Raw genomic sequence first — 26,920 nt, forward strand, 5'->3', positions numbered from 1 at the left:
TCGTGGAGAGTAAACTGATTTCATGAGCTTGAAGTGACCCTCCTTTCCAAAGACACTGAAAACCACGTAAGAAATCTGTAGTGGCTCAGCTGCTGACATACAGTAGTTGGGGAAATAATCCTATGATTATGTTTTTCACTTCAAAGTTTACACACGTTAGACATGTTTTCAAACATGACACGAGCTGGTGGATGCCTGAGCAGCAGGAATGAAGCAACTATAAATCAAAGTTTTTGTCATACCAAAACATATATCCTATAAACTTAGTATATACACAACAAGAGTCTGTTTTCAACAATGTCCCTCTGGACTCTGCTCTTAGCTAATCTCTCTTACTTAGACCAAGACATCCAATGCTTTAGCACCATGCTATGAGAATTGTGAAAATTGTGCAAAAAAAAAAATCAAATGCAAAAAAGACAACTAAAAAGCTATGAGGAAACATGTCACAGGTAAGAAGAGGTGAGGAGGTGTTTTATAATGATTGATAAATGAGATGAAAGTTTGAAAAGTGAGCAATTAATAAAGTAATTTAAAAAAAGGAAATCAGTGGTCAGGTTACATATTACAACCAAATATAGCCTTTCCACTTCCATGCATGGAGGAGAATGCAGAATAACATGGCCGTATAACATGACAGATTCTGTTTAAGAGGACCTGCTCCTGATACAGATGTGAGACACCATAGACTACATATAAAGAACCCTCCCAAAAAGTGAGGCCGAAGCATCTTGATTGCCCCCTGGTGGATGGCTGCAGTACAGGTTGTACACATTGCCTCCTCCATGTTAGTGGATGTGACATTCACCAAATTAATAGTGAAAACTCATCACTATAATCTGCAAGCCACCCATTTAAACTGGAATGTACCATCTGCCTTGGTAGACACAGGAGTGTCTTCAACAGATGCAGGCATACAAAGATCCAACCACTCCCTTGGTGCATGTCTGTTTTCAGTATCAGTAAAGCAGCAGATGATTCTCCACACCACAACACACCTCACAGACATTGACTCATCACCATGGTAACTTTGACCTTAAAATTACACCATTACATCAAGCTGTTGCAATACTAATAGTTAAAGTTGACTGATAAATTAAAGGTACAGTGTGTAGAATTTAGTGATATCTAGTGTTGAAGTTGCATGTTGCAGCTGAACACCCCTCACCTCACCCTCTCCTTCCAAACATGAAGAAGAACCTGTGGTAGCTTCAGTTGTCATAAAAAGTCAAAGGTGTTTAGTTTGTCCAGTCTGGACTAATGTAAAAAACATGGTGGCCTTTGTAGAGGGTCCCCTTGATGTAAATATAAAGTGTTTAAATACAAAACAGCCTTTTCTGCTTTTTCAATTCATACAATTTAGATGAAACAAACACAAAAACATCCTGAGGATTATTCAGTGAAATGCTCATTGCTGTTGACCTGGTTTCTGCCCATGTCTCTTGCTTGCAACAGCCACTTGGTTTCTTCAGCGGGGATTCATACTTTGCAACAGTGTTCAGGTGTCAGATTTTGATTGTAAAATGGTTACTGCTGTTCATTTCGGAACAGCTGCACTACAGGGTGCTATTCATACGTCATCTATTTTCATTTGCAGACACAATGCACTGCCATTTATTCTAAAATAGAAATATCATTTTTACAACAGTTGTGCTGCACACCATATTTCCATTGCTTGAAAATATTTCCAGACATTTTTAAATAAGTGTGATGTAATACCTTATCAGTTATGTCAAACTGCTTCCACTCTTGGTTCACTTATTCATTCTTTCCTGTCAGCATTCTTTAATCATCTTTACTCATCCACATGCATGAATACACCAGATATTCTATTTTTAACAGCTTGTGGAAATAGATTAGAATTGAGTCTACAAACTCAGTTTCAGTAGTAAAGCTGCAGCTTTCTGTGCAACGTGAATGCTTTACACTGTCTTTCTTTCTATTTTCCCATCACAGTTGATCCTGTATGTATCAACATATAAAATGAGAGATCACACTGTTTCTTTACCCTTTGTATACATTTTTTTTTCTTTTTTTCAAACTATTGTCTTTTAACAACTTACCAATCCTACCTTTGGTAATACACACTTTTCATAGCCAAAACGCTCTGGTTCTGTTTAACTAAATGTCCCATTTTTGTTGTGCTGTTTGAATATCATCAGGTACGAATCTGATGAATTGTCAGGAAATTGTTTAATTTGGATCACAATGACCTTGAGGCTGTATAAATACCCACCATGACACCAGCGTTTAGCCTGCATGATAAACACCTCAGGCAGTAAATCATGGGAACTCTCCTCCACTCAGTCAGACGATGAGAGGAGGACCTTTACCGAAGCATAAAAGCTCCAGTCAGCGGCGCCATAATTGCTTTTCATACGGCAAATTTGCTTTTACTTTCTCTCAGTTAATGAAATTAATCCAGAACAGTCTTCCCACGATCAGCGGCGCAGTGGACCTAAATGTCAGCGGCTCCTGGATTTCTTCATTCAATCTAAGTGAACCCCCCCAGGAGAGAGAGAGGGTATATGGCATGAATTGATTGACAGAGTTCTATTACAAGGGCTTATCAGAACCGGTCTGCAATTATCCAGGTTCACTATGGCAATGGGATTTGATTTGTGCCAGGATTAGAGTCACTAAGATGTGAGCGGAAAGGGGTCCTGCTCCACATAGTGACCCCTCTCTCAGCTTCATTAGCATGTTGTCCCCTGCTAACGCCCAGGCAGCAAGCCTCGCCGGCTCATGTTTTAAGTATTTTCCTGGCCTTTTTAAGTCCATTTTGATATTTATATTTGACATTTGGTTCATGGTTTGTTGTCTTTGTGCAACCTTTGGCTGTAAAAGTGTACTGTCCGGGTGGTTAGCAAATAACAGCCCACGAGCAGAGCAGGATACACTCAGCAGCAACATAGCGGCCAACTAATACAGCTCAAATATAATTGTCCTGTGTAGAGCAGCAAACATGAGAGAATGTCCTCCGTTTGTTGTTGTGTCATTCTGGATATTGAAATTGTCAAAAAATCTGTTACCCACTGCAGAGTGAAATTCATACTGAGAAAAAAACTTTTAAACAAGTTTTGCAAAAGGCATCTGGTCACCTTGGTTGTGCCAAACACTTGCTGTTGCTGTGTGGTGTGGGTGTTCTTTATTCTCCCATCAAATCATCAGCAAACTTTTCTGCCAGCTACGTCGTTATCTCCATATTATCTCAGGGTTTAGTGAATGACATGAACTGAATCTGCTCCCTACACACTGTGCCTGTTTACTGTATATGAAATGCAGCCTGTTAAAGATTAGAAGAGAAAAAGGGGCAAAACGTCCTTTCCTTATGTATAGTTAAACTCCTAAGACCCAAAGGAAACCTTGAAATGTAAAATAAACAAACAAATTTTAAACAGGGAGAAAAGTTAAATCTTATTATCTGTCCTTTCAAACAGATGCAGCAACACTCGAGCAGCAAACCAGCAGACTCAGGCAGTTTTTTATTCTAATCCTGACTAAACAAAGCAGACAGCTCCTGTTCTGCTGTCTGCCACAGCAGCCTTCATTATCAGCTTCAACTCCGAATGAAAGAGAAGCTTTCACAGCTTAATGCTTCTGCACTTGATAACTTGCTACATGGTCGGGAGTGAAAGGTATGAGTCTGTATGTGATCTTGTTGATAAACTGTTCATGTAGTTCAGCTTTGTGTCTGGACTCTCATCCTTTGGTTTGCGTGTTATTCAGTGAGGAAACCCAAATTCTCAGAAACTGGCCTTGTAATCACTTAGTGACTGGAATGATGTCATGTTACATGCTACAGACTAGTGAAAATCTTCTTTTGTAAAATGTAAAGTTTAACTATTGTGAGGCCTGCTGTTATGACCCAATAGGAGGTTTGTTCATTAGATTGTGTTTGTTTTGGAGGAGGGGTGAGGTGTAGGATTATGGGTGGAGTGAGGTGGTAGGGAAGGCTGATGCTCAGACAATAACTTGACGGCAGACAACTGAGACACCCGAGGAACTCAACAGAAGCGGGTGGCGAACTGACATACCTCTGTTCGGGGCAGAACTTGGACAGAGGACGGACTCTTTCCACTTTTCTTTTCTATGCACTCATCACTTTTAAACTGAAACCATACGACGGCGTCAGTGCTGGCTGAGCATGGAGCCTGGCATGGCTGGAGGGGACGCCCGACAGACAGTGTTGTGGTCCACCATCCCGCTGGTGGAAGACATTTTGAAGTTTGGCAGAAAGCATGAATAATCCTCCCCAACCACTCTGCACATAGGTGAGGTATATGATGTGAACTGCATACACTGCAGAGACTGAATTAAATGTTACCAGGTAAACGTGAAGGCGCTATCCGATTTGAATAGGGCTAGCATTTGAAAGAAGTGAGCCAGGTGGAGTTGCACTTGCCTCTTTAGCTTCAAGCAGAATACATGAAATGCATTATCCCTCTTTATTCATTCATTGTTTCTGCATACATGTGCATCCGCTGCCAAATTGCTCAGGGAGAAAAAGAGACGTTTGACATGACTTCTTTACTTCTTTTTTTTTTTTGCTTCCTCTTGCAGCCTGGTGCATTTTTTGTCCGGTGGTCAGCAGAATTACAGCCCCGGCTGAAGCCGGTGGCAGCTTGATGTGCTGAGGAAATAAATGCTTCCAGTCGCAGAAGCAACCAATTGTTGAAGGACAGTCGTGCCTTGCAAATCAGTCAGACGTAACAGGAGGGGGGGTGTCCTGATGTGGTCAGGTCAGCAGAGATGGGGGGGGGTGCCTAGATCACAGACCACCACTGATTCTGTTCCACTACCACACAGTATGTAATAGAAAGTATATTTGAAGTAAAAAGGACAAACACACACACAGTGCTTAATTCAAGTGCAGGCAGTCCATTACATTCATTAACTCATACGTGCACAGTCACACAGTCCAACAAACAGGAACGTACTATTTACTCATGCAGTCACAACATGCCAGAGGATGTTATAACAGTAGAGCGCACACACACACACACACACACCAGACGCCTCTAAAGGAGAAGAGAAAATATAAATGTCATTTTTTGTCTCACTACATAAAAATGCAGCAAGCACAGACAAAATGTATTTCCATAATGGCTCTGGCTTGGTGTGTATATGAGGCAGCAGCTTCCACAGTGTGTGAAATGACGTGCTGCCTCTTCTGTGAACTCACCGGGGTCCGTCTGTCCACTGGCACTTATTCAACATGCATGACCTCTGTCCATCAAAATTTTAGGACGAACCGCAGAGGTGCAGAAGCGCAACTAGTGCGGAGTACATGTGAAATATTAGTAGGATGGATGAGGACACATAGGACATGGATTACATTAACTGTAGGATTCATTTGAATTTAATTTAAGGGTGATTTACTCTTTACTAACCCTCATTAACTTGTTGGAAAGTTATGTAGTCTTCGGTCTGAAAATATATATTGAAAGGATGATGGCTGGAATGAATATGTAATGTTTACGTGCTGATTTGATCTCAGCTCTCTTTTCAAGCTGGTTTCTCTCTTTGCAAATATTCAGTTTTACAACCCTTTTCCATTTCCTACCTTCATGAAACTTGCTTGTCTAGCTTGTGACTCTATTCTCTTTGATAAACAGGTTTTCTTGCATTTCCCAAGTCATCGCAGTGAAAATTGTTCTCACTTGAGCAGCTGTCACTTATAAGTGATAATGAATATATTATGAAGTAGACTTACACAGATTTATGTTTTTCTCTTTCTATCTCAGGAAGTGTGACTATATTTAGCTGACAACAGCTGAAAATTTAAGAGGCTGTCTCATTTAATTTGATGTTTAATTGCATTGAGAGGTTAAAACCGAAGGTAAGCTGACACGGGGCGGATCTCATGACTACAACAGAAATGCTGCTTTTTAATTCCTGCCTTACTGGAAAAGTCAATAGTGTTGCTTTGCTCATCAATAAAGTCATTTCCACCGGGCCTGCAGCTTTCGTTACACAGAATGGCGACTAATTATCTGAGGTTGATAATATTGATGAGACAGTTGCGCCTGCATATGATACAGACACATGAGCAAAATGAAATTAGATATTCCTCAATGATTGGCAAAAGTAAATCAGATGAGTCTTATATTTAATATTTCTCCCGTTGCCCCCCTCTCCATTATAAAGATGGATCTTTGCAAAGTAAATATTCATTTCAACCACCTCCTTTATATGGTTTTCACCAATCGTGAGTTTGTTTTTAGAATCAATGCATCATTTTTTTCATTGTCAGTTTCCTGTAACACTCTCACAGGAAATAAACATCTCAGCAAAGCTTCACACAAAGGTGCAAAATTTGGCAGAGAAGCTGGGGAAAAACAGAAGATGGGGAGAAAAAGTGTTCTTCAAATAAACCCTGCTAATGAGCTGGCGAGAGATTTACATAGCTTGATGACCAAGGATTCTGGGTAATTACCCGCGTGCACCTCAAGGTTTAATCTGTGATGAGTATAGGTCTGGTGACAACGCCAGCCAATCAATCCTTGTCTCGGGAGGTCAGCCTGAACAGCACCCCCCCGTTGGTTTAATATGAGCTATCTGTTGACTTACACAGCGCTGCTAGAGCTCGCCAGCAGCTTTATGATTATGTTTTTTTCATTAGCTCTCAGAGGAAAGACAGCATTAATGCAGATGTAGCTCATCTTTGTTAGAAGGAATGACGCTGCAGGAAGACTTGATATAATCCAACATTTCAATGCAAAGAGTCTGAGAAAGGGACTTCTCTCTTCCTCTTAAAGGGGTAGTTCACCGAAAAATGAAAATTCATTACCTCTGAGACACCTAAAGTGTTTTGCGGACTCAAACACTTCACCCACCTCTCCATAGGCATAGTGCAAAGACTTTGCTAGTTACAAACTGATGTTTAAATAGCAGTTGCATTTGTGCCCATCTGAGTACTGATGGTTGTGTTGGTGCTAAAATGAGGTGTTGTCAGTCTTATTGTTGGTGCATTGATATCTTGAGGCAGTAAAGACAAATTGAGCAAAACCCAACTGGTCTCAAGTTATTTTAAGGCTCATTAATAGGATTGTTATATGCACCAACACAGGCGGGTGAACAAAGAGTGTATATTCTGATTGTTACACATCTGCTTTTGTCTGCAGAGAAGATGGCTCTCACTACCTGGAAAAACTTTTAACATCAGTCCAACAAGGTGCTAACTTATCTTGCACTCTCATTGGAGTACACCCGTTAAGCTATGTACGTGGTGTCGCAACTTTAAACTACCACAAGTGGATTTGGACACATCCTAAATGAACCTGCTCCACGAGCTTAGATGGTTTAAATAGAGCTCAGTGTGTGTACTGCTAATGGCTGCTGTAAAAACAGGAATTTCATCGCATTGGATAATATCAATGTTAGGTGCCACATAAAGAAAAACAATCAAAACACGTGATTAGAAAGAGCAACACTGCAACAGCAACAGTGACTGATAGGCCTAACGACTCAATACACTGCCAGTTTTCGTAGGGCTCTTGTTACCTTTATCTGCTCAGTGGAACTCAGTGTCCAAAAGAACAGAGTGATGTTTTTACCTCCCTTGTTTTACTGTAGAAAAACTCGCTGAGACATACGTTGATCCAATCATTCACATCAGCTTGAGTGCAGCCTGTCTAAAATTGAGATCTCTGAGTGTGGGCACAATCTATCACTTCTCTGTGGTTCCTTCTCTCAGAGCACGTTTAAGTCTGTCATCCTCAGAAAGTTCAATCATCAGCAGTGAAAGGGTTTTTACGGAATGTGCTCTTCGGCCGTTTTTTTGCTTCAAGTGGCAGAATCTGTCCTCAAAACTTTCAAAACTATGATTGAGTTAATGTAGATAGGAAGAGACCAAGAGGAAACATTAGTGACTCATTTAAGACCAGATTCACCAGCACATTTTGAACCATAATGTTTCACTGCATGCAAAGGGCCTGCACCATGTAAGGTGAGCCCAGATTTTCCCTATGTTGTATTGAGTAAAGCATTTTAATTAGGAGGCAGATAGACAAGGATAGCTGGTCAACAAACTTGAAGAAGTGATTCTGATGCTGGAATGATTAGTTAGCCCAGAAAGGACAGCACAAGAATTTCAATTCATAGGGAAACGTGTGTTCTCTGTGTATTTGACAATAATTTCTTTGAATCTTGAGTCTTAGCAAGTTCTGTTCTCCCCATTCCCTCAACAAGGAGGGATAATGTGTGCACGCTCTTTTTTTTGACAAATAGTCAAAGTATTTTTATCCCTTAAAGATTTAGATTCAGTGTGTCAACTGGGAAGGCCAAATCTAAAATTCACTAGCAGCTATTTGGCTCAGGACAGTCCACATGTTTCTTTTCCAGAAACATCAGCACTAGGTTCAAAACTTAAAAAAAAAAAAGCATAACTGAATGACACCATGTCACGATGCAATATATCGGAGGATTTAGAAATGTCTGCAAATAAAATGCACAATTTGTATCACAGTTTTCATGAAATGGCTTCTAGAACATGCATGTTTCAGGGAAATGTCTCCAAAACTAGACTACAGTAGCAATATACTTGAGTTGAAATTACTGGCAAATGTAAAACACACACACACACAGAAACACACAGCAGCGGAAATATCCACAGTACAGCCTTTCCCCGTGTGTTTGTGATAATTCAGCATCAATCAGGTAAAAGTCCACTTGAGAATCTCGATTGAAAATTATATAGTTCTTAAAATAAACTGAAAAATCAACAGCTTCTGAAATCCTCATACAGCATATTGTTTCCTGAGAGCAAGATTTCACTTTAGAGGCTAAACATGCAGGCAACGTCTAAACCAGTGCATGTTTTCCATGACATGACTAAAGCCATTCAAGGACTTGACTTCATTTCCAGTGAAAGCATGTCAGATTTGATTGATTGGAATGATATAATGCTTGCCCTGGGAACCACACAACTGTCATGAAAATAGGTTGACAGCTGGGGCAGATACTTTATCAGACTTATACAAAGGGATTTATCTGTGGCGCCTTGCCCCTGACTGTATTAAAATATGTATGGAAGAGTTTTAAGAGTAGGAAAATCCACATTGCCTTCAAGTGTGACGTCGGTGGCACAGAAGTAAAACTTTTGAAGAAGCGTGGATGTTTGCATGCTTGGTGTGCAAGGATTTTCTTGAGTCTTCATGGCTGTGAAGGTGTCTTTAAAGACGAGACAAATGATAACCTGTGTTAAAATGAACGTTAATACAATCGAGAATGCAATGCTTCTCTCTAATTACTGAGTGTAGCCAGAACTACAAAAGGCTCCAGTATCAGAGTGAACTGTTTTAGGGACATGAATCAAGGATCACCATGGATTTGAAGGTTCACAAACTTTCTCTCTATATAAAGATTTTATTAGAGCAACAGTCACTCAGCAGGCTGCTGCTATTTAGTCAGAACAAGCCTCTCTCTAAGCAATCTGCCTCGATGTTCTGTGTTCTGTTCACCTGACTGATCTCGATATAGATTTCTCAAGAATACGGGTTGTTGAGCAGCTTATACACACAGACGCTAAGTTATCTTTATGCTTGGTTAAAAGTACACAAGCCCATATTTTCCCAACATGCTCACTGACATTTACTGGAACATGGCAAACAACCATGCCAGCTGATGGTCACTGAATTTTCTTAAAATATTCATCCAAATCAGATAACAGTGTACACACAGCACATGGAGAATACCAACTATTCTTAGCGATGATAGAAATTGCCATAGAGGTTATGGTTAGCAATTATTTTGGTCGTTCAGCAGTCAATCTCTGTATCAAATGAGTGCTCCAGTTTTCATTCTTCGGGAGAGGCGTCATGCTGTGCCTGTGAATCAGCTTTAAATTTGTAAATGATACCACTATCAAGGGCTGATTTGAAGAGCTCAATAAAAGAGCGTGAGCACACCATGGAGCACATGCATTCACATGCTGCTCAGCATCAACAGCAGTCACAGCATTCAAAGCACACTGCTCTTTTCTTGGAAATAAAACATGAAAACAGACTCCCACATGTGATCCAAATTCCCCAGTTAAAGCCGTCAATAATTCATAGCTATGTATCCATGCAACCAGCGGCGCCTCTGTAAGTCATTGGTTCACTTAACAATCCAAACATCGCCCTCCCCCTCAGCCTACTGTACATCCATCCATCCTCTGACCTCCACTGGAAATATCTGCACCCAATACTGACACCAGGCGGTGTAGACAGGTCAGTGGGTGATGAGAGAGAAATAAAACAACAGCTTTTATGGCTCTGGAGGATGCAGCAGTCAGGCTTAGAAAGCCTTGCACTTGATTGGAGTAACTCACATTTACTGACCACTGATCTCCCACTCCATTAGTCGCAGTACATAAAGGCCATCAATCCAATCCACCTCTGAGCAGGCTGCACTGACGGTGCACCAGCTCACAGCACTGACATGGAAGGAACATCCTGTAGTTAAATGCAAATTCAATTTTTTGAGATTACATTTTTAGTGTAAGCATTTCTTCAGAACTGGAGGTTAAATCAAATGGGAAAAATATCAGACCCTGTGCAAATATCAGTATCAAACACTGGCACAGGAAAACAATGTTGGTCGTGGTGGCATAAACATTGTATACAGGACAGATGTTTTGACAATCTGGGTTAAATAACTTGATTTAAACTTCTTTAGTGCCTCGGACAAAATGTCAGTTGTAATTCCCTTTGCAGCATTGGTTAGAGAGTGAAGAAAAAAATGTGTAGTAATAAGAGTCCATTGAGAAATTTAAAGTTTGGCTGTCAGACCCCAAATCTTCTGATACTGAGTCATCATTTACAGTCGAACAACAGGTAAACTAGGAACTCCAGTTAGATCAGATAGCACATGTGCAACTAAAGATGTAAACAGATCAAAATGTAAATGGTTCCCATTTTTATTACATCTAGCAGTTGAAGTGTTGTGAGGCAGAGCTGGAATTGTGGTCATTATTGTGTAATTGACTGAGCAGCAGTAAAATGGGTTTCTTCCATCACGATAACTATCAACTTGCAGGATGAAATGAAAACTGACCTTTTTCCAAGGATATATATATTTATTTCTGTCATTAGGTTGAAACCAAATTAATGACATTTTCCAAATTAGTGATATTATTTTGGCCAGATGCAAGTGATATTGGTTGAATGTCTGATTAGAAGATGGACAAAAAATGATTGGTTGTTTTCATTGTCAGGCAAAACACTGAATTGTTCTTTTTTCTCCCTTCTCTTATTGCCATTAATATTTGATGTTAGTAAACTGAATATAAAACAAAGTTTTTTGGACAGATGGTTGAATAAAATAAGCCACCATTGTGTTCTGGGAAATCATAATGGATATTTTCCATTTTATTTACAAGAGAACTAATTGAAAACAATTATTTGATTCGATCATGGAAATAATCATTAGCTAAGGCCAGCAGATAATAAAAAGTGCATAATTCATGTCAATATGCCATCATTATTTTTTTTCCTCCGCAAGATGGGCAAAGATGTTTCACCTACATGTGTGTTTACTCTTTGTTGTTCTAGATGCTGTGCAAACACTTAGAAACACCAGCCCTCCTCACTGCAGGGTTAACTTCATCCTGATGGAGGACCACTGTGATGCTGAACACATGGAGCCTGTTGTAAATGAACGCTTTTCCACAGCCCCAACAAGCAGTGACCTGGAGGGCCAGTGCGCTAGACTGGATGGAGTCGTGGATATATAGTGCATGACAGTCAAAGACTCAGACAACCAAGCATCCAGCGGCTCATCTATCAAAGCGACAAGCAGCGTCTTAAAGAATGGATGGCTGCAGCAACCTTGGAGTCCGTGTAAAAGCCTGACAAACAAACAGGATGAATGTACGGGGTGTTAGCACGGGGCAGACGCCGAGCTTACGTTGTCCTGTGGGCAAAGATCTCACCCGCCGAACACAGCAGGAGACAGAAACACACAGCAGGGATCTCATCCGCTGTCAGGATGAGCTGAGACCGAGTCAACCACAATATTTTGCTCCAAGTTGAGCATATTAGATAACAAAACACTACACCTTTAAAGGCCCTTTATTGTTGCTTGGTCACCTCGTGAGTTGGAGGAAACATGATATTTGCTATTGACATCACAGCCAAACTGGATTTGTTTTTGGATATTTAAATGTTACAATGTAAAGCAAAATTAGATTAAAGGCATTTTCAACTTGTTGAAAAGAACCTGCACTGAGAAATGGTTCATTGGGGTTGTGCTTCTTTGTGCGGTGGGTCTGAAGCAGCTTGTATAATCTTCTGTGTAAGAGTGTATTGACTGTCATTTGACCTCATCATAACTTTATAAGGATAGAGTTGCAGTCGACAAGAACTGTGAAGCTGAACTCTGAACTGTATTATAACGTTTGAATGTGAAGCTATTTGAAAACACCAGACGTCCAGCTCTGAGTCAGAATACAACAAAGACACACAGTGCCTTAAAGCGGTCATAATCCAGCAGCTTCCTTAACCGATACAAACCGTTACAAAGCGGACAACTGCAGGGAGAGGGAAGAAGGAGCAGAAGCTAATTGAAAGCTGAGTTAGCTCAAAGACGACTCTCTTTGGTGTCCAAAGTCTCTGCTTTAACCATCGGGGTGCTACCAGGTGATGATGGAATTTTCAGAAAGTGGATGATACCCTTAACTCAGCAGAGATGCGGCCCGGGTCCTTGACAAGTGCACTTATTTAAACTCACAATCAGCTGTTGACTGCCTCCGCCCGCCTCATCAATACAACAATTGAACCTGCAGCTTTGTTCTCATGTCTCATGCAAAATCTCCTCTGAGCTGCATCATCTGCTCATTAATCACCAAAAACCCTGCGACATGTGAACACAACACTGACATAAAAATGTGTTTCATCCAACCGACCTGATTGGGATTTTTCCCACATTAGAAACAGTTAGCCATCTCAACCAATATTAGATGGCAGAGAATCTATGTTATATTGATAGGACAGACGCGTCACTCTCATTACTAATAACAACACAGGTTTTTACTGCAAAGCAAGAAAAGTTTTCCTCCTTCTTTTCATGTACAGTGTTTCATGCTGTCAGTTTCACATTCTGCTGCTGATCTAGGTGTCATTCATCAAAACTCCACTGGAACATGTAATGGCGTAATTATATAAACAATGATTGGCAGCCTAAATAACATCATACTTGTGGAGAACCTTTCAAAAGGGTGTACATTTGCATAAGCAACATGGATTAATGCGACAGCTGAGCAGCTGCTCTCACCAGGACGCCTGCTCGATAACAACTTTCAGTCATTTGGCGTAATCAGTGAAACTTTCTGTTTTCAGGTTAAATTTCTGAGGATATGAGGAGGAGGAAAAGTGGTGGAGAGGGGAGCTGTCAAGAGAGACTCTGACACTGATTCATCCCCATTAGATAAAATAACACTGAGTTGATAACAAAGTGTGTAATTGTACAAGGCTTCTGACTGGGGGAGGCAGGGGGTGACTTTGTGTTTTTGATGTTCACCATTAGACCCAAAAGAGGCGTAGCACGACACCTAACTGCACTTCGCTCTTAATAGCATGTAGTCATACTGTAAATCATATGATATCACCGTCTCCTTTGACGTTTTATGTAACATTAAAGCCATTTTATCACTTAAGTGACCTGGTGACAGATGTTTCCCATATTGAACTGCAACATGTTCAATGTGATTTATAGAAAACTGATCGATTGGAGACTCAAATCATCGGTAACAGCCAACTCCAGAAAAAGATATTACAGACACTCCAGCTGGATATTTTTCGAGCTCCCTGGAGAATCGCACACAGCAGAAAGATTAACTTAAATAGCTCAGCAGTATTTCTCAACCACACCTCAGACATAGCAGGGGGCATGTTTGAGAGAGTAAAGGAAAATGTGAAGTTAAGTAATGAGTAATGATATCAAACTAAGGTGTTGACATCAGGCACATTTCAAAAACATCACAGAAGGAACATTTCCTGACTTCAGGGCATCTATGAGAACGGGCCAAGAATGGACAGTTGTGACAGGTGTGCGTCCTGAAATGCCTCCTATCTTTGTGTACGTGTGCACTCAGCGAGGCTCACATCACACTTTTTGAAAGACTGCTGAACTGAAACCTCAACCCTCGAGCCTACAAGAGTATTAGACCTGTAAAATGTCTGACACATTTCCATTTGACAGTTTCTTCCTTTCTTTTGGCATTTCTAATTTGAGCCAACCGAAGCCGGTGTCACTCTCTGCCAATCCTGACTCTCAGCTCCGCTTTTCATTACAGGGTCCCGGATTGCACTGGGGTGTGGGATAAATTGGTTATGTCTAAAGTCAAATTATATCCAGGTCTCTACAATCCAATTCACTTATCGAAAAGAGGAGGGGGAAAACAGCTAAAAAGGAATGTTTCAAGTCGCCCGCTTTTGCAAAAAGACAGGTTCACAAAGAAGGGGACTCATGCCAGATTGGCTGCCAATTTCTGGTCTAGACATGAGTGGGGAGTTCTTTCACTGCCATTCATGTAATGGTTGATGGGAAAAGGCATGGATTCAAAAAAGAAAAGTCAAGTTGCTCTCAGCAATTACTTGACAACTGGAAAGCTGCGATTGAATGGCACCTGCAGGCCCATGTGGAGTGGCATTGTAATTTCCTAGTTGTGCTTTTCAAGCACTTTGGCTGAACACATCTGCTCGCCTTGATTGTTTTATGGTGGATTTCTTAGACTTTTGTACCATTGTATGTAGGTACATTTGTCTTTCATCTAGTGACCCAGTTTAGATTTTAATAAGCCTGTTACTCTTTGGTCTATTTTAAGACATTAGAAGTGGCGCTGCGTTCTCTGATTCAACTGGTCATTTGGAGTTTCATTAGAGAAACAAAGGACGACTCTGAGACTCCAACATAGTGAGGAGTCCTGTAAAAAAATTAAAGAATATTTCAATTGAATGAAGTTGACTTTGATATTAAGTGATGGTAGTTCTGCTGAGTGAAGATTCCCTTTATTCTCCTGCCGGGGGAGTGGTATCCAAAAAATGTGGGTGGTAATTATGAAAGAGAAGAAAGAGTATTTCACAATTGAGACAACTAAACCAAAACATTTCATTTAAGCCTTTTAATGTTTTGTATATTCACATCGGAGACTGACATTCTATATAATGTTTCAGTTTAATGCAATGTGTGAGATCACAAAGGTGAATCTATTTCATCCAGATGGACATGTGCCAAATGTCATGACAGCTGATTTAATGGTTGTCAAGACGTTCCCTGGAAAAGAAAAATGTCAACTTGATGGACGCGACGAAGGCCAACACAGTTACAGGGTTTCATTCATGTTAATACGATGTTTGAAATATTTCAGCATGGACCGAAATGGTGCTCTTTGGCCACTTCTGGAGCAATGCCACAGGTGTGCAAACAAATATACAGGACTGCACTCAGCAGGCTTTTTACTTTTTGTTGTGCATGTGTGGAAAGTCAGACGTACTTAAGGTGTACTTGTTTTCTCAAACACACAAGCAGCGTTGCTGTGCAATGCCAAAATATAAATATCTTTTATCTTTTGAGTACCGGTGATGACTTGCAATGGTTCCAGGTGAGCAGCAAGAGAAAATGGCCTCAGATGCAACATGTGCTGCTGCTTCTTAAAGGTGATCTATCTCTCACTGCTGCAGGAAAATGGAGTGAACATCATACCGCTCTGTACCACACAGCTGATGTTTTACTTTAACAGTTGTGAGCCATGTTTCACTTACAGGTGCATTTCAGTCACGGAGGCAACTGTCTCTGGGGCGCAAGTGGAGGAAAGCTGACGGTGAACTTAAGTCATATCCCAACAGCTCATGACTCATGATGACCCGCTCACACTTTTGGCCTTCAATGAGTTGCAGGGCTGAGTGGTCCCTAAAAGGATTTAGTAAATGATTGAGTCATGCCTGGGGGTGGAGGAGCACAGGACAGAGTTTGAGCAGTGACACAGGTCGGACTTCCAGCAGAGAAATGCTTTCTGCTCAGCTAAACCTTAGCTCCACCTCCAAACTGTCATCTATTGTCAAGAGCCGGGGCAGCCTATTGACAAGGCCATCGATTTCCTGATTAATGGACCTCTCCAGCATTGGCATTCACCGCTGCCGACATCATTTTAATGTGTGCGGGATCAATAGCTCCATCAACTCTGAAAATATCCTGCTGTCAAGCTGTGGGGGATTTGTCTGGGCATATGTTCCCATTGGACCAATCACAGTGAGGTCACAGTGTGGGTGCAACAGTGCGTGTCAGGGAAATAAAGCTTTTCCTTAGATGAGAGCAAGCCACAGATTCCTTTTGAATCAAGGGTGAGAGTGGCAGCTTGAACTTGTTTCATAATTCACACTGCCTGTGGAAGCAGATAACAAAGAAGTACACTATAGTTGTGGTGGATTGTATGTAAACAGTTCTACCCCGAGTGGCATGCTGCGTCACCACAGTGGCCTGATTCAGTGATTTTATGGGTTGCAATTGTTAGAAGGTGCAGAGAATGTGTCAAAGAGAAAAAGGAAGCTTCTATTGTTGTGACTTTGCTTCTATTCATATGTTGATTGTGTTGTGGCCACAGTGAGCATTCAGCTGACAAGGTTCTAACATAAGTCATATACAAATAAAAGTATTCCTCTTCTTAACAGCCCCATTCTCTCCCTTTCTCCAAAGCTGTCTTGTTATTATTTTTATTTTATTTTTTTAATTGTACCTGAGTTTGGTTGTCTTGGAATGAAATAGAGTTTCAACTAGCATGTGTATGATTTGGGGGTTTACAGAGATCCCTGTCAAGAATTCAAAATCAAGGAAGTTCTGAAAAAAAGCCTGGGTCCTTGGAGCTCTGACGATCCTGAATCCAAGAGTAAAGCTAAAACACAAACAACCACAACGTCGTATCGCATAACAGGGTGATGCAAAATAAATGTGGTCAGAAGCGATTCCAAAGTTCACCTTTTCAGAGGCTTGAAAATAAAAATAAGTTTTCTTCAACTGAATCATATTACACTTTATTTATAGATATATCAAAATAATCTGGTAATGATGTGTAAGGTTGATTAGAACCCTTCATAGTGGGCACCTTTTATAATAATAAACATCAAATACAATCATCTTTAATTTTAGAAATGACAGTGCTTGAAACTTGATGAGATAACTAAATTGAAGATGCTACTGCAACATATAGGTGCTGTGTGCAGGGAAAACGTGACAGCTCCTCTGAACATTAACACATTGCAGATTCAGCAACAGATATGGTGAATATGTCATGTTTGATGTGAAATTTGAGATAACAACTTTTTGGGTCATGTAGGACAAAAGGTAGAAGAGCACTGGACTTGATCAACATTACTAGCATACTGACAAGTCCAGAAGGAGAAGAAATTGTAATAATTTAAAAAATGGGTCACATACTGACTTTCAACGAACTTACACTAAAAGAGGGTGAACCAGGGAATCACACTCTCCACTCGATAATCCTTAAGGTACCAGTCAGACCACCCCACCCCCTGAACTCAAGCTGCAGTTGTCAAGAACACTCAGCCACCAGTGAAACAATGCAGCGAGACAAAACACAACTTTTTATGCTTTAGATTTAGTGAATGTTTATTTGTAGCTTGTTTTATGAGTTCTTAAAAATCAGCAATATGACTTTTTCTTTGTGTTTATTGCTCTTTCAGCCTTGCAAAACTCACTTTGCCATTTTAAATCTCCATCATAAATATTCAAAATGTTTCTCGCTGGGTCTGTGCAAAAATATAAGACGATAGGACAAGATTACTGCGCTGACCTTCAGCGTCTGGTAAACTGCTTTTGGAAGTCTTAAGTTATGAGATTTCTCTGATGGGCTGAAAGAGCATGGAGCATGTTAATATTGTGTGGTATATCAACATAACCATGCAGCATAATCTGAATTAAAAAAAGAACATTGCCACCGAGATATGATTTGTGATGGTAATTTTAAATAATTTTATTAAAAGGAATATATTCATTCAGTGGAATGCAGCAATATCTACTATTGCCAGGCGTCGACTTGAATGTCACTGAGTAAAAACACAAATGAAAGAAAGAAAAGGGATCATACAAACAAGTTTAAATGCCTTTAGAAAATTGTGCTAATATTACAGGGAGGACACATCAGACCCCAGCATTGCAACATTTATTAGCACGTAAGTAAAAGTTCTATCAACAAAGACTAAGAATCTACAGCCACGGTAGCTGCTCAGTGAAGCTGCTTTGCGCTAAAATGCTTACAATAACAATGCTAACACACTGATACTAAACAGGTTTAATGATCACCATGTTCTCCATCTTACTGAGCCAGATGGAAATGCCATTTGCTTTTGGTACTTGTGTGTAAGGATGTGAATATGGGTCAGGAAAGAACCCATTATATCTTGTCTGCAGATCTGAATCAATTGGCAGATCCAGAAGTTTCTTAAAAAAGATGGGATGTATTTAACTTTTACATCAATTTCCCAGAGAGTAATTCAATCTACATAGATCTAGATGAAAAATATCAGGCATATTTAGGGAAATGATATCAATGAGTGTGTAATGTGGTGCAGCTTGATTTAATTTAAGAGGACTATTGTTCCTTGGCTGAGTTATGAGCTCTTCTGGTTGCCACTCTAGTTTTTGAATATTTACTTCAGGACCACAATGTTAACCTTAGAGTGTTTATAGCATATAAAAACCCAGTCTAACAGCCACAATCATCAATGTTACTTGACAGAATATTTCATGTTTTTGGTCACAGGGAGCAAGAGCAAGGTCCAGCTTCAAATGAGCCTAAGTTAGGAGTACACTTTGGACAGTTTACCCTTTTGGAGAGCACAAGAACGATAATCCAATACAAATATACCAATATTTATTTTTCTACAGGTCTGTAGATAGATTTCAGAGGTTCTGGAGTTGTAATTCTTCAAGGACTGAGAATTGCAGCATCAAACCCTACGGGCACTCTAGTCTGACATCAAATGCAAGAAAGAAGGAGGAGGATTAAAGAAGCAACAATAAAAACGCAATGTGGGATGGCAGTGGCAAGTGTGAGTGCAACAGGTCTGTTGCAACTTGTGGGAAGTCACTGGAGTTGTTACATTTGAGGTCGATGATCAGAGACGAGTTACAGAAAACCAAAATCCAGAACTGTCAAATGTATCTAGTAGCTCAAAGACAGACATCTAGATCTGTTCACAGAGCGTTGTTTTTAGAGATTCCATTTCACTCGATGTCACGTGAATGTCTTTAGACACAACATTTCAGAGCCGCCTGATCCAGCCTTTTACCAGGTGCTGTAAAATCCATCAGTTTTAGCAAGAAAAAATAGATCCACATCTCAACTTTCACCAGTCAGACCACCTGTTTGTTTGCATCTACATCAAAGACTGTATATTTAAAATCATATCATGAACACGGATCCATATTTTCTGCACACATGCTTATCATAGCATCATACATCAAAGACAACACGCTAGTTTGCAAAAGCCCAGCTGAAGCCCGGAGCCAGACAACTGGGTTGACAAATGAGAGAGTAAAGAGTTTGAATGTGCAGATGAATGATCCTGATGATCGCGCAGGACTATAATAAAACACTGTGTCAACTCTACTGCTGTTACCATTTCGTTGGTCTGCCAAGTGAGATGCTCCTTGGCCTGTCTGAGCGCTCACGTTTCCAAAGCAACATCTGGAGGCCGGTTTGATTTGTTGGAGTCAACAAAAGTTCGGAGTGAACAGCGTCACCACATGCCACATTTTAAATTTTAAAAAAAGTAGGAATATACTAATGCAGGTTAAAATATCAGTTCCATTAAAATGGCAACATTCAATGAAAACATCAATCAATCACAACATTAAAGCGAATTACCAGGGCTGAATTTTAAGGTGCAGTGTGTATCAGTGTGCTGCAGTAAGTGTGGGAGTGTGAGTACTTTGTTTATCAGGCCTTGCTGAAGCTCTAATATTTGAATCCTGTCATTTGTGTTTTACAGGTACCTGCAGTATTTGTGTGTGTGTGTCGGTGTCCTAGCGTGTTCTCTTGTTTGTTTTGCAGTTATTAGCCTGTCATAAATTGAAACAGTATCATCCATCAGGATAAAATTTCAAGACAGTTTCCAGGCTGATTCAGACATGTATGTGACGCAAATATGATGAAAGTGACAAACTAAAACTGACAGGAGCACTGTAATACAACAAATTCATATTTAATTCCTACACTGCCCAAATATTATTTGTCTGTGGTTTTTCTCTGGATTGTGCAGTTGTCGAAATCCCACAAAGCACATACAGGTTAGATGCTGAATGATATGTTAGTCGGAGAATAAAACTGGTATCTGCAAATATGTTGTCTGATATGTGCTGGTATGAAAACATTCTAAAGTCCCTAACTTTGTTAAATATATTGATGGAAGGTTAATAACCAACAATCCTCAGTGTTTCACTTTTACAATCAATTATAGGATTGTATATGTAGTACATACATATAAACAACGGTTCATTGATATCAGAACTTTTACTCCTTACAATCGTCATCAGCTCCACATACAGTATTGGTCTGGCTCTAGTTTCAATGCACAATGCCTAACAGAGATCAGTACTGTTCTGCCAGACTGTTAGCTCTCTGTCAGGCTTTGATTCGATGTAGCCTCCCCTGAGGTTTGATATTATCCCAAATTTCATTTAACTTGAAATATCAGTTGTTAAAGGTACTGAGCAATCTCACTTTTTGTCTGTTGAAAATCCTGTTCCTTTTCTGCACTTCATCCCAAGTGTGCTTGAGGTTCTTCCCTTTCATATTGATTTTAAGCCAAGCAACTAAAAAGGGTCTGTATGGAGGCAGCCTATGGTGGGAAGCCAACTCGGTTCCCATTCGTAGAAAGCTTTTGAAGTCCAAAGAGAGACTCCCTTGAAGCAGCCAAGCTGTTGAGCTGAGCGTTCGTAGAGGCCTGCGCCCGAGGCCATTTCTCTGAACAACTCTCATCTCTGGCTTCTAGAGTGAGGGGGGCTGACGGAAAGCTTCCAGGTGACAACTGTGGGAGATGGGAGGTGGCAAAGAAGAAGACAGAGAAACCTAGACTGTGACTTCTCCCTCCAACCTACCCTTTACCATTTTATGTATCTTCTCCAATCACTGGAAGCAGCTGAACTTCACGTTCAGCATGTAAAATATTGCAGCACTGAATTCCTGAATATCATGAACAGAAAGATGTGTGATAAGAGTATTATTAGTTCTGAATACATCTATCTAGCCTTTCACACAATTTAACAAATCACATTATCACTAACAAAACCAAAGTTATAAAATATTCAACACCTCAGGAAATTCAGTCCTTACAATACTCCAATTTAAACAATTAGCAACAAGTTGAATCCTTATCTCTCTCGTATTCGCAAGAATTAAACAAAGTTTAGCTATTAACATTATACATACAACAATATATTTAGTTTTACTACAAATTCTACTGTATTTATCAGAGTGCTGTCATTTCTGTTCCTACAGCACATTGCAAAAGAAGAATAAAAGAATGTCAACTGTCACACAAAGCCGTCTGCTGTGTTAGTGCAGCGAGTGAGGCTGCTCCAATATTCAACCAGTTACTGGACTTCTTCCTCACAATAACCTACTCCTTTTCACTTGCCCACTGTTGCAACATCCTGAGTCACACCATGACCGACGGCACAAGCTGTAATTGTAGCATGCACAGAATGCGTAAAGTAATTTATTCTCTGTAGTCCGACAGCTCCGTCTCAGTCTGACCTACTTCTTGTAGACCTGGAAACACCTTTTCATTTATCTATAACATGTTTTTATAAACACATCACATAATCACATTGTGTTGTGATGATATTGTCTCCTTAATTTTCTATTTAATTCTAGTTACATAAATTAGGTGCCGTTTTCCATTTTCTTAATCTCTATACAGCAGCAAACCCCAAGTCTGCTTGATCAGTGAATAAGGCCTAGTGGTGAGCATCCATGATCACCTTCTCATTTTGTCTCACATCCACACATTCAAACCGTTTGGCATCGCTTTTCACCTGGAGATTTTTGTTTTCTTTTTGTTTTTTGCATTGGTCACGCACAACTCATTCCAAGAGCACAGGGCTGAGACGAGCAAAAATTTGCCTTCACCTACTTGCTCTACTTACTTTAAGAGGTGAGACAACATGTTGTCTAATATCATGTCCAGAGGTGAGACACATGAGTGCTGATGGATAAGGAACTGTAATGCTCCACTTTTGAGTTATGGCCATGCCAGGTGTGTGTTTTTCATTAACATGGTGCAGTCGCTCACAGATTAATAAAGGAATAGATGATGCCTCCTGAGCTTACCTGTCCTGTCAACAAACACAGCCTTCACTTCCCTCACGCCTGCATGTTTTTCTCCCCCTGCAAACACTGGCATTAACTTCATGGCCACAACAACAGCTGTACACATCTGTCTCTCGTCTCCTGCTCATTTAACTGCCTTCTTTGAGTTAGTTGTAAGACAGGACGGCTGTTTAAACTAATCCTACATCCAGGGAGTAATTTACATAACACAAAGGAAATCATGGGTGGAGGGGAATCTATCCATCTGGCTGTGGAAGATGCTGTTTGAAATGGCATGCCAGTTGTATTTTATGTTTTTGTTATGCGTTTGCATTGTTTTGTGTTTGCATCCTCTAGGTGCCGGTTTTCTCAGGTGAATTGGAAAGTGAATTTCTCTGGTTTCTCTTCTGGCTGTGGAAGTGAGTGTGAATGTGCTGAACCTGTGATGAACTACTGACCTGTCCAGGGCGCTGTCCTTCCTCCCACCCATTTCATTATTGAACAGGATCACTCTGAAAGAAATAGCGGTGTGTTAAAAATGAACGAATGAACTGAAAATGCAGAGTGGATGACAAGCATTCAGAGAGATCTCAGACTGTCCTCCACAATTTGTACAAACTCAATGTGGAATGGGCAATAAATGAAACATCTAATATCACTGAAATAAAGTTTCAATATGCTTATGCACCTTGAATGAAAAAGCCTGTTGAAGCGTAAATCAAAAAAGAAAAAGGCTTCTTGCAAACAACAATCAAACAAAAAAAGTGCAGCAATTGAATTTAATTATGCTTAGTAAGATGTGTATAAAATTATGTAATTACATTAGAGCTTGATATAACAACATCAATTGGTGTTACAGTGAACAGTATGACATGTATATCCACACACAAAGCTCATCCTTTTAATTCTCTGGCTACGGTCCAACCTAATGTAAATTCTGCTGCTGTCAGACACTTGTCTATAGGAGCAGATCTTTAAACTGGGAGCATGAGAAGATCGAGGCTGGGAAGGATCCATAGTTCCCATTAAGAGTAATTTCTTGTCTGATCATTTGCTGAGTAAACATGCCATCCTTCCAAGTGGCCCATTATGAACAAAGACAATGCCAAACCGTGTAAAATCAATTCATCGAAATAGGTGAATGTAAAGCAAGTCTGTTCTGCTGGCAACAAAGATGCATAGTACGACTTTCATTATTAAAAAATGCTTAGTATTGCTTAAGGCTTCATGTTTCTAATAAAACAGTTCAGATTTTTTTTTGTGGACTACTGTAAGACATTTGAAACAGTAGGAAAGATTCCTACTGTACTTCTGCAGTACACCTATTCAAGTTGTTTCTATTCTATTATGAATAGAGGTATCGATAACATTATGAATAAAATTACCTCAGCACACTATTCATATGAAAACATGTATATATATATTCACAACAACTCAACAGTTACAGTTACTATAGAAATACTAAGAAAGTACATTATTTTGAAAATATGATGCTGCTGATACGTACAACAGCTGAATAAACCTTCTGGTTTATATCTATTAAATAGAACCCATTCATTTTATCAAGAATCAAAATGTTTGCAGAAATAGAAGATGGGAAATGTGGTGCTTTGTGTGGACATTCTCTCCTGTTCAATAACAAACACTATGAAGGTCCAAAGCTGAAACTCCACACAACCTAGATGATCAATAAACTGGAAAATAATACTATAATAAGGAATAAAAAAGAATACTCAGTACTTTAGAGTTTCCATAAAGTGTCGCGTTTAAGGCTGTGAGTGACATGTTTAAATTAAAAGTGATTTAATATCACATCCACTGACGGAGGATGGGAGTGTGTGATGTTCGTACCATGACAGCAGTTCTGTTTCATTTCTTTTGATGTTGTTCTTGCCCTTCACTGCACCTCTCAGCTGCCACACTGCTGCGCACAAACTTTTGTGCAGCTTCATTCTTCAGCAAGCAGAAGCAAGAAATCACTTGATGTTTTGATGATGCTAATGGGAAATGTTCTCAGGAGCTATATAAGGAATCTACTTTCACTGCCAAGTTCTGATGCAGAACCAAGTGCAAAACAAGAACTGGGAACCAGATATGGATGCTGCCATCTTGCACAGAAGACGTTATTTGGAGCCATTGTCGGCGCATTAGTGATCATGGAGCGGAGCCACGTTATTGAAGTCCCACCAAGGTTGGACGACGCCAACTTAATTGGCATGTGAAGATGCATTATGTATTCATTCAATCATTTATCTCGTCCTGACTCCTCCTGCTCTCTTTCTCATGCAGAAACACACAGACTCACACACAGTGTCATCGGACACATCTGTAAACTGGGTAAAAACAACGAATTTTTAAACTTTGTAAACTCAACAGCGTGATGGCCATCCTTAGTTTCCACAAATACACGCTTGACCAATTACGGGTCAGTCTCAGCTATCAATCTTGATGTTTCCTCTTCCCATTTAATAACATGGTGGAGGTGAGGTGTAAGAACAATAGCGTCACCTGGGGGAAATTGAGATACTTTGGCTTCACTTTTGGGAAGCTGTCATGTCCATCTTAACAACCTATGGTTCAGACCTGATATGCCCTTGTTTTTGCCACATGAAGAGTCTGCTTGTTGGAAATATCACGGCTCAAAAAACCTGAACATGTGTTCACTTCACTTTAGAATCTTTGAAAATCTCTTCACATCTTTTTAAATGTTCCATCAGTTCCTAATCCATCAGAGAATGTCTTAATTCTCACTTAATCATGTGTCTTATTGTTGCATTAGTTTATTTGATTTATTTGACCAAATAAATTCCCTGTTAGCTGAGACAGGAGAATTAATAATAATAAACAGGTTATTCTGATGAGCAGAAAAAGAACAGTTTAATCATGTGTTAAACTTCGCACTTGTACGTGCACGTTACATTCGATGCTTTTTATCAATACAATCTATTTCTAAGAAGGTCAATAAAGTCCAGTGTGAGTTAATACGACAGTTCTATCTGTTCAATGATGTGGTGCTGATGAAAACGGTCGCCTTGACAGCAACGTCAACAATCACAGTGTTCTCAGGAGGCAAGCCAAGCTTTGAAATGATTTGAAGGTTGTACATCTTCGAACAAGACATATTGTGGAAAAGTATTTTATCATAACCTTATTTATAACCACAAATTAAAGGACTGATTATGTTGATGTCAGTGTTTGAGTGAGTGTGATTGTCTGACTAAACTGAAAACAAAACAGGGCGCGAGTTAAAATATATTTTTCGATATTTAACTGTTGATTGACTCAGAGTTCTAGAATTCTTATAACATATTTTCCGTCTTACAACAAGCTGAATTATAAAGCTGTAGTTCGTTTCTACCATTAATGTCATAGCTGATTGGTTGCCAGCTATTTGGTCTAATGGCTGCATGACATGGTTTATACCCCTTAATTATAGTTAGATTATTGCCTGCCTCTGCTGTTCTGGAGAAAGCCAGGGGTGTGGACGAGCGCTGTCAGCTCTTTCTGCCCCAAGTCTCTGAATCGCAGCTTCATTGGTTGTTAAGTGTAACATATGGAATGCCTCTCTGCGTCCGTGCACTTCTCCCAGTAGAATAATCAAGCTATTCTCAGAAGCTCAAGACTGTGTCTGCCCATCGCAGTAAATTGTGCAGTCTGCTCATTCTTGCTGATAAAAATAGGCAGGGCTATCAGTGGCTCGCTACAACACACAGCAGCACGGTGCATGAGACAGAAGTGAGACAATAATTTGATGGTCTGTTTAACAGTCTTGCATTAGACTTCCTTTAAAATTACGGTGATATCTTCATGTAGCAGATCCTTGTGATTACGCTGCACTGCATCCTCGGATATAGTAAATACAGGTGCTATGTGCTCCAAGGGGACAATAAAAGCCAGATGACTTGGCTGCATTTCTATTTCACAGGAATTATTTTGCAACTGAACCTTGGCAGAGACAAGGGGGAAAACAAGATGTGACACTTCCAGTGGCCAGTGCTGCTCCCGAATGCCGGCAGAGGCCTTGTATGTATTCAAGGTTGATTCCTCTCCTTGGGGACCATTAGTAACAACCTTTCAGAGGTACTGATTGGAAAGAGAGGCGCTCTGCATATCAACAGGAAGTAGCATCCCTAGAGGTTGGCAGTCTGGTCACAAAGGTGTAAAGAGGAGCTGAGTAAGGGAGGTGGTGGGAAATGAATGAGAGGAAAGGGGAGGGGGCAAAGAGGAAAGAAAAGAGGGAAAAAAAGCAGCAGTCAGCCACAGAGGAGTGGTGGTTAAGATGCCAGAACAAATTGGAATAAAGGGAATAGGGCTAGAAGATGGAGGCGTAGTTGTGGAAGACAATAAAGGCAGGAAAAATAAGTAATCAGTTAATCAAGCCTTTAAATAGACAGAATTAAACTTTGGATAAAACTGATGTATCAAATTACAACACTGTGAATCTCTAACAAATCAAATGTTGGGTCTTGGTGGAGGTTTGCGCCCTAAATGCAATAGTTCTATAGATCAGGTAGTCCAACCTTTTGTCAAACTGCGCTGTGTTCAGGTTCAGGCAGAGGGGAAAGGTGGTGTATGAGACTTGGATCATCAGAGATATTAAATGAGATA

The 26,920-nt window shown here is 40.1% G+C and overlaps 1 protein-coding gene across 8 annotated transcripts in view; it reads right to left on the reverse strand.

The window, feature by feature from the left end:
- The window catches only part of ntng1a (netrin g1a), a 249,908-nt gene that overhangs the window by 188,465 nt on the left and 34,523 nt on the right, over nt 1-26,920 (reverse strand). For 6 of the 8 annotated variants that reach the window (XR_011239011.1, XR_002202728.2, XM_069512898.1 and 3 more), the window contains exon 5: nt 22,771-22,824. The gene's annotated coding sequence lies outside the window, so the exon portion shown is untranslated. Of the gene's footprint in view, nt 1-17,950; nt 18,045-22,333; nt 22,391-22,770; nt 22,825-26,920 lie in introns of those variants that run through there. The other 2 variants (XR_011239012.1, XR_002202729.2) reach the window with 2 other exon arrangements.

This window comes from Paralichthys olivaceus, chromosome 17 (assembly GCF_024713975.1).
Source record: "Paralichthys olivaceus isolate ysfri-2021 chromosome 17, ASM2471397v2, whole genome shotgun sequence".
Taxonomy (NCBI): domain Eukaryota; kingdom Metazoa; phylum Chordata; class Actinopteri; order Pleuronectiformes; family Paralichthyidae; genus Paralichthys; species Paralichthys olivaceus.